We start from the raw sequence: 8,245 nt of genomic DNA, 5'->3' as shown, positions 1-8,245 counted from the left end.
TCTCTCTCTCTCTCTCTCTCTCTCTCTCTCTCTCTCTCTCTCTCTCTCCTATTGCATTCCAGCACTCAATCATAGTGACCAGCCTCAACAAGCAGCTACACTTCTGGCTTTCTTTCTTTTCTGTGCTTGCAATCAAACCCAGGTCCTTGAGCCCACTGCTGTACCATAGAGTTACATCCCCAGCCCATTCCTGTTGTTTTCATTCTAGGTTGTGGAGAAGCAGGCAAGTTCTGGTGTCTGTAATTTGCCATCTTAAATCTCTCATCTCTAATCTTTTATACTATACCATTTGATTCAGTTCTCATTTTCTTTTTTTAATATTCTCAGGGTGTTTTGCTGAGAAGTCTGCTTCTAGGTATATTAGAACTTCCTTATAAGTGATTTGCTCCTTTTCTGTTGCTGCTTTAGAATTCTCTCTTTGTCTTTGATCTTTTGCAGTTCAATTAGAATATGTTTTAAGACAGTCTTATATGGATTGAATCTGACTGAAGACCTTTAACATTCCTGTATCTGTTCATATATTTTTCTCCAGATACGGAAAATTTTCAGCTATGATTTTGCTAAATAAGCTTTCTATTCCTTTATCTTTTTCACTCCCTCTTTAATTCCAGTGACTCATAAAATTATTCTGTTCATGTTGTCCCATAAATCCTTGAAACTTTCTTTGTTCCTTTTTGTTCTTCCATATTTTTTCTTCTTTAATTTTTTACTACCAAGTGATTTCCCTTCTTTAAGCTTACAGATTCTTTCTTCTGTTTGCATTGTTTCATTTTGTTCATTATGTTATTCAACACCAAGATTTCTGTTTAATTTACTATTATTATTATTATTTCAATCTGTTAAATTTTTCTGCTAACTTTCTGAACTGTTTAGCCATATTTTCTTGAAGTTAAGACATTAAGATACCTCCTTTTAATTCTTTTTCATGTAGTTAATACATTTCTATTTCTTTAGGGCCACTCACTGACACCTTATTTCATCTGTTTGGTCATGTTTTATTTCCATGATTGTTTTTGATCCTTCTGATCATGTATCAGTGTTGGTGCATTGAAGGAGGAAGCATTAATTCAAACATTTTCAGCCTGGCTTTATTTGGAGACATTCTTCTATAATGAGCCTGTCTAAAAATTTTAGGCAAGTCTTCTGTGATACTCCTTAAGTCCATGACTGTTGCAGCTATTGCAGTGTTACAGGGTACCCTTAGTCCAGAATTACTACAACAAACATGACACCAGTCTATGACATTATAAATTTGGAAACTGGTACTGTGCCAGGCTGGAACCCAAGCTCCCAGCTGGTGAAATCTGCCTGTCACTATGGTTGATTTTGACCCCCAAGGCCAGTGTAGTCAGTCAGCAACAATATGGCCAGAGCTTGAGTGCATCTCATTGTGGCTTCAAATTGCTATTTCATATTTAGGTGGCCCTAGAGAGTCAGTCTGTGGGTATACTGGTCTGGAGTTAGTGACCCATAGATGTTTGTGTAATTCTAAGTTTTATTGAGGGGACTGATATTGGGTTTCAAAGTAAAGCTCTATGCTTACTTTCCTTACTTCCTTCAGGCAGATCAAAACCCTGACCACACTGTGCTTCATGGGCTTGAGGGTGAGTGGATTGTGACAGGTAATACAAAACTGTCTTTCCTATCTTCTTCAATGTATCTTTTCTTACTGTGATATAAACAGATATTTTGAACCCTCATCTGATTTCCTTCTCTCTAATGTAGGTATTTGCATGTAGGAATAGTTGTTCAAACTGATGTTTCTGTGGGGGATGATTGCTGGAGAGTTCTGTTTTGACATCTTGTTCTGCTCTTCCTAATTTTTAGATATTTTCTTAGTGCTTGCCATGGGAATTTCCTCATTACATATGAACAGATGCAGGAAGGTTAAAGGTCTTTAATATCCTCAATTTATAATGGTGTCATTTGAATTGATATTAACTTAGCTTTAAAAGCATATAAAATTATATTTTTATAATGAACTGCTTCTTTATATTGTTGTCACAATTTTTTTCTGTATACTTTGTGCACTCAATAACTTTGGTGTTTAATTATTTTATGCATTTGTCTTTTTAATCTTATAGAAAATACAATGTAGAGTTACTATCTAACTTCCTTTATTTCAATCTAAAAGACTCCCTATATCATTTCTTCTAGGGCAGTCTACTGGTAGAAAAAACAAAACTCTCTCAGATTTTCTTTTTCTGGAAAGTATTAATTTTTTCTTTAATGTAAAATGATAGTTTTATAGGACATATAATTCTTTTTTTAATATTTTTAGATGTTGATGAACCTTTATTTTGTTCATTTATTTATATGTGATGCTGAGAATTGAACTCAGTGCCTCACACATGTTAGGCAAGCGCTCTGCCACTGAGCCACAAAGGACATATAATACTTTCTTGATATTCTTTCTTCAGCACTTTATAGCTGACTTCTAAATTCCGTGGTTTCTGATGAGAAATTGGTTATTAACATTACTAAGATCTTCTTTCATGTGATAAGTCACATTTGTCTTGTTGCTTTCGATAAGTCACATTTGTCTTGTTGCTTTCAAGGTACTATATCATTATTTCTCAACAGTTTAATTATACTGTGTTTCAGTGTGGATCTATTTCAGTGTAATCTTCTTAGAGTTTGTTATGTTTCTTGGATGTGTAAATTCATCATCAAATTTCAAAGTTATTTGGCCATCATTTTTGCAAATACTCTTTCTGTTTTTATTCTCCTTCTGAGGCTTTTATCACTTTATGTTAGTCCACTTATTGGTGTCCCACAAGTACCTCAAGGTCTACTTGAATTTCTTTATTCTTTGCTCATTTTGCTCTTCAGAATAAATCATTTTAACTTTTCTATTTTTAAGTTCTTTTATTCTTGCTTCTGCCTACTCAAATGTGCCATTAAGTCACTCGAGTGAATTATTCCTTTCAGCTATCATATTTTCAGCTCTGTAATTTATTATTTGTTTATTTTTGATCTCTGTTTATTTATTGATATCCTCATTTTATATATTATTTTTATACATTATTCTGATTACCTTTACTTTTTCGTGCATTCTGTAACAAGGTTCAATCTCCAGCATCAAAAACTGCTAGTTAACCTATTAATATATCTAAAGTGACTGAGAAACTCCCTGGAATGTATTCCTAATGTCTAGAGCAATATATGTAATAAATCAAGTGCTTGATAAATACATTTTGAATAAAGAATACTATTAAATGTAATCATTAGTAATAAGAGGTTTCAAAGAAACACATGAAATATCAGGAACACAGATTTATATTAACAACCACAATTTATATGCATATACCCATTTATACCTTTTAGAGCACTTTTGTATTTGTTATTCTATTTGAGGTCATAGACATTCTGTGAGATAAGAAAAATAGTTGTCATTGCCTCCATTTTATAAATTGGATAAAGTCAATGGTTTGCTCCAAGTCATCCAACTAAAAGTTGCAGTGGTAGGTATTATAAGTAAGTCAGCTACAAAATTATTGCTTTTACCTGTAGTCAGAACTTATAATGGGAACTGCAGGCACTGAATTTTGAAACTTAAGTACAATGGGAATAATTGGATCCCAGGGTAGCAGTAGCCAACTGATGGCACTAAACTGCCAATGGTAAGGTGGGAATAAAAGAATAAAAGAAACAATCAGAATAGTCTGATTCATTCAGACCTATGGTGTTGACTAGTTAATAATGGCATTCCTAGAAGTGAAATATATAGGAAATTTGTTAAACTCTTACTTGATCTGTATAAACAGAAAACTTGCAGGACAAATGAACAAAATTCTAAATTGAATCACAAAAAAAGAGGTGACAGACCCTCAATCTATTCTCAGACTTGAACCAATTTGCAGGCCAAGAACCCCTAGAATGTAATGGAGGCCACTAGAAAAAAGAAAATAATCAGACCTTTTTAGGATTAATGGCATTCAATATGAACTGACACTAATTCCAAGAGACTCAAAAGGTAACTTTGGTCATGAGAGTAGGACCTTATAGAGGTCACATGATCAATGGAGTTTTAGCTTAAGTCCAACTCACAATGGGCTCAGCATGTCCCCGAATACATCCTGTGATAATTTTCCCTGTTACAGAATGCATAATTGGAATATACATAACTAGCAGCTGGAAGAATTCTCACATTCATTCCCTGACCTGTAGAGTAAGGGCTATTATGGTAGGAAAGGCAAAATGGAAACCACTACAACTGCCTTTATCTATGAAAATAGTAAACTCAAAACAGTAACTCACCCCTGGGAAAATTTCAGAAAATAGTACCACTACCCCTTGGTTTTTATTAAATGTAATTAATTAAACTCTGCATACTATAAAAATAATTAAACTGCATACTATAGAAATTCATATATACTAATGTTTATAGTAGTACAACTCACAATAGCCAGGTTATGGAACCAACATGGTGTCAACCAATTGATGAATGGATTAAAAATGTGGTATATATGCACAATAAAGTTTTATTCAGCCATAGAGAAAAACAAAATTATGTAATTTGTAGGGAAAAGGATAGAAATGAAGAACATCATGTTAAGAGAAGTAATCAAGACTCAGAAAGTCAAGGGTTATATATTTCCTCTCATACATGGAAACTAGGGAGAAAAGAGGGGAAAAGGGGATCTCATAGAGATAGAAGGGAAATCAGTAGGGTAAAGGAAGGGTTTGGGGGAGGAAAGCAGGAGGGGCAAGGTAGGAACTGGAGGAAAATTTATCAAATTATACTATGTGCATGACAAAGATCTTACAATGATTCCCAATATCATGTTTAGAACCAGTGAAAAATCACAATATAAAAAAATATTGCCACAATAAATGATTTGAAAGATGCACAAGTAGTAATTCTCACCACAACTCATGCAACTGCCCTATTTGGCCTGAGCAAAATTCAGAGGAATCTTGAAGAACAACAGTGAATTCACTCTGTGGACATCAAGATGGCAGAATAGGATTTTCCAGTGTTCCTCTTGAGACTTGCAGCAATATCAATTTAAACAAATATTCATGCATGAAAATACCTCATAAGAGCTAATGTCCAAGTAAGAAATTACAGTACATATGAGTAACACAGAAATAAGATACATTAAACAGAGTAAAAAGAACAGTTTCATCTTACCCATAATACCCCTCCCCTAAGTTCAGGAAATACAGCATGAATAGTGAAGTAAATACTCAACTTATCTCAAACCCTAGCACCATGTCTGTCCCAGTAGAACCTAGCACCAGGCCAACCGGACACTATCCTCAGACCAACCCTCCAGGCTTACCCCAGACCAACATCCACGGATCCTAGTTCCATGTCATCCCCCATGGCCCAATGTTATAGTGGATAAAAGCTCTATTATGGCTTCCAAGTCGGTAAAACTCAGACCCATCCTCATAGACCCAGCCTACTATCAAGTCCCTGTGGCTCCAGGATTGAGGCCAGTCCCTGCAGACCTAGTGCCCAGGAAAGCACCTATGGACCTGTCTTTTAGGCTAGACTCTACATACCCAGGGTAGAAGTACCCTAAACTTCAGGTCATCCTCTACAATCCTAGGCTCCAGTGGACCCGGAATCCAGGTTCTGTTCCTGCTTACTCAAAGTTCAGATAATCCCAGTAGACCCTGGTGCAAGCCAGCCCACACAGGCCAAGTGTCCAGAACCACCCACAGATCAAGTCTACAGTCCAACTTTTACAGACCAAAGACCCAGACCAGCCCCCATGGGCTCAGACACCAGGACCACCCCAGAGCCAAGATGGTACTCATACCTCAGGGTCCAAACCCATTCCTTTGGACCCAAGCCTAATACCTGTCTCAGCAGGAGGCCAGCCCCCACACACACACATAGATTCAGGCTCAAGCCCTGCCTCAGCACCAGGTTGGCCCCTGTAGACCTAGGCTTGAGGCTAGTCCTGACATAACCAAACTTCAAGATCATGCCTGTGGATCCATTTGACAGGTGCACCTCAGTAAATCCAGCACACAGGCCAGTTTCAGTGGTCCCAGGTGTCAGGCCCACCCACCTGTTGACTCAGGTACCATGCCAGCGCACTTGAAGACTCCAGAAACAATACTACCTGTGGACCCCAACAGACAGTCTCTCAGGATTTCTGGATGGGTTGACTGGTGGAGGGCTTTCTCTGCCAAAGCTAATCTGCAAAGATTGGAATATGCCTCTAATTTTAAAATCCATACACAACAATACATACCCACAGGATTTTGAATAATGAGGGAAAAATGACACCACCAAAGGAACAAAATAAAGCACCGGTATACAACCTTAAATAAATAGAGTATCTGGGCATATTGATGTGCACATGTAACCCCACTTAATAGGGAAGCTGGTGCAGGAGGAACACTTGAACCCAGGAGTTCAAGATCAACCTGGGCAACATAATGAGACCCTAGAAGGATGAACAGGAGGACAACAAGGAGGAGTAGATGGAGAAGAAGAAATAGAGCTCTATGAACTGCCTAACAATTCAAAGTAATCATTGTCAAGAAACTCAGTGAGCTGCAAGAAAACACAGACAATTAGATGAAACAAAGGTAGTAATACATAAACAACATGAATAAGTCAACAGAGATAGAAACCATTAAAAAAGAAACAAAAAAATATGGGGAATGACAATGGATTACCATAAACTTAACCAGGTGATAACTTTAATTGCATCTACTATACTAAATGTAGTTTTGTTGCTTGAGAAAATAAACACCTTTTCTATCTAGATATGAGTATTTTGATGTGATAAGTGCCTTTTCCTCCATAGCTATCAATAAAAGCTACCAGAAGAAGTTTCTTTTCAAAAATATAGCCTCACTGTTCTACCTCAGGTACATATCAACTCACAAGCCCTGTGTCTTCATTTAGTTTGCAGGGATCTTGATTACTTTTTCCTTCCACAAGGTATCACAGTGGTCCATTAAATTGATGACTACACTGATTAGACCTAGTGATCAAGAAGAAACAACTATATTAGACATATTGGTAAGATATTTTTGTGTAACAAAGTAGGAAATAAATGTAACTAAAATTCAAGGACTCTACCTTAGAGAAATTTCAAGGGGTCTAATGATGTGGAGCAGGTTAATCCTTTCTCAGGTGAAAGATATGTTATTTTATTTCCTAAAACCAACAAATAGACACAACTACTAGTCCTCTTTGGATTTGAGAGGCAACATATTGTTCATTTTGATGTGCTACTTTGGACCACTTACAATGTGACCCCAACATCTGCTAAATTTGAATGGGCCCAGAAGAAAAGAAAGTTCTGCAACAGCTACAGGCTACTCTGAAAGCTGCTCTGCAACATAGGCTATATTATCCAGCAAATTATATTGCATTTGTGGTGTCAGTAGCAGATGGGTATGCTTTTTGTCAAGCCTCATAGATGAATCACAGTGTACATATTTAGTATTTGGGAGCAAGTTCCTGCCATCATTCATAGATAACTACTCTCTATTTGAGAAACAGCTCTTGATACTGGGCCTTTGTAGAGACTTGATAATAAATCATGGGCCACCCAGTTACCATGTGATCTTAGTTTCCCATTATTAATTAGGTGTTATTTGACCCACAAATCCACAAAGTTAAATGTGCATGAGAGCATACCATTATATAATGAAATATATACGGTATAAGGTATGTGATTCAGAAATTGGTAATAATGAAATATGTTGAAGAGGTATGTGGATAGACCTCTCTGAGTGAATAAAAAATGTGATGCTCCCTATGAATGTTCACCAAAGGGTAACTTCAGGAGAGGAGGACTTTAATTATTAAGTTGATAGGATGACCCATCCTGTGGATACCAGTTAGCCCCTTTACTTAGCCATCTCTGGCATCAGCCAATGGACTCATAAACAAAGTTGCCATGCTCCCAGCTCCAGAGCTCTGCCACTGAGATTTTGTCTGTAGTAGAAGCAGGCCATAAAATAGATAAATCTTAATCTTTTTCCAAAATGACTGCCTTCATTGGCAACAGTATGTGAAGAACTTTAAATCTGAGGATGTCCTCAAGAGCAGTGAAGGAAATAGAGTGTGTGTTATTCAGACATAAGGAGGAACAAAATTCTGTCATTTACAGGAAAGTGGATGGAACTGGAGGACATCATGTTAAGTAGAATAATCCAGACGTTGAAAGACAAGTATTGCATATTTTCTCTCATATGTGGAAGGAAGGAAGGAAGGAAGGAAGGAAGGAAGGAAGGAAGGAGGGAGGGAGGGAGGGAGGGAGGG

At 36.9% G+C, this 8,245-nt stretch overlaps 1 protein-coding gene across 7 annotated transcripts in view; it reads left to right on the top strand.

Moving 5' to 3' along the window:
- The window catches only part of Zc3h12b (zinc finger CCCH-type containing 12B), a 308,449-nt gene that overhangs the window by 266,002 nt on the left and 34,202 nt on the right, over positions 1-8,245 (top strand). For 2 of the 7 annotated variants that reach the window (XM_048797188.1, XM_048797185.1), the window contains one exon: positions 1,562-1,622. The exons of the other annotated variants lie outside the window; for them this stretch is intronic. The gene's annotated coding sequence lies outside the window, so the exon portion shown is untranslated. The remainder of the gene's footprint in view (positions 1-1,561; positions 1,623-8,245) is intronic. 7 annotated transcript variants of the gene reach the window in all.

This window comes from Marmota marmota, unplaced genomic scaffold (genome assembly GCF_001458135.2).
Source record: "Marmota marmota marmota unplaced genomic scaffold, marMar, whole genome shotgun sequence".
In the NCBI taxonomy this organism is placed as follows: domain Eukaryota; kingdom Metazoa; phylum Chordata; class Mammalia; order Rodentia; family Sciuridae; genus Marmota; species Marmota marmota.
The sequence above is the reverse complement of the archived record's forward strand: the minus strand, read 5'-3'. Positions and strand labels throughout refer to the sequence as shown.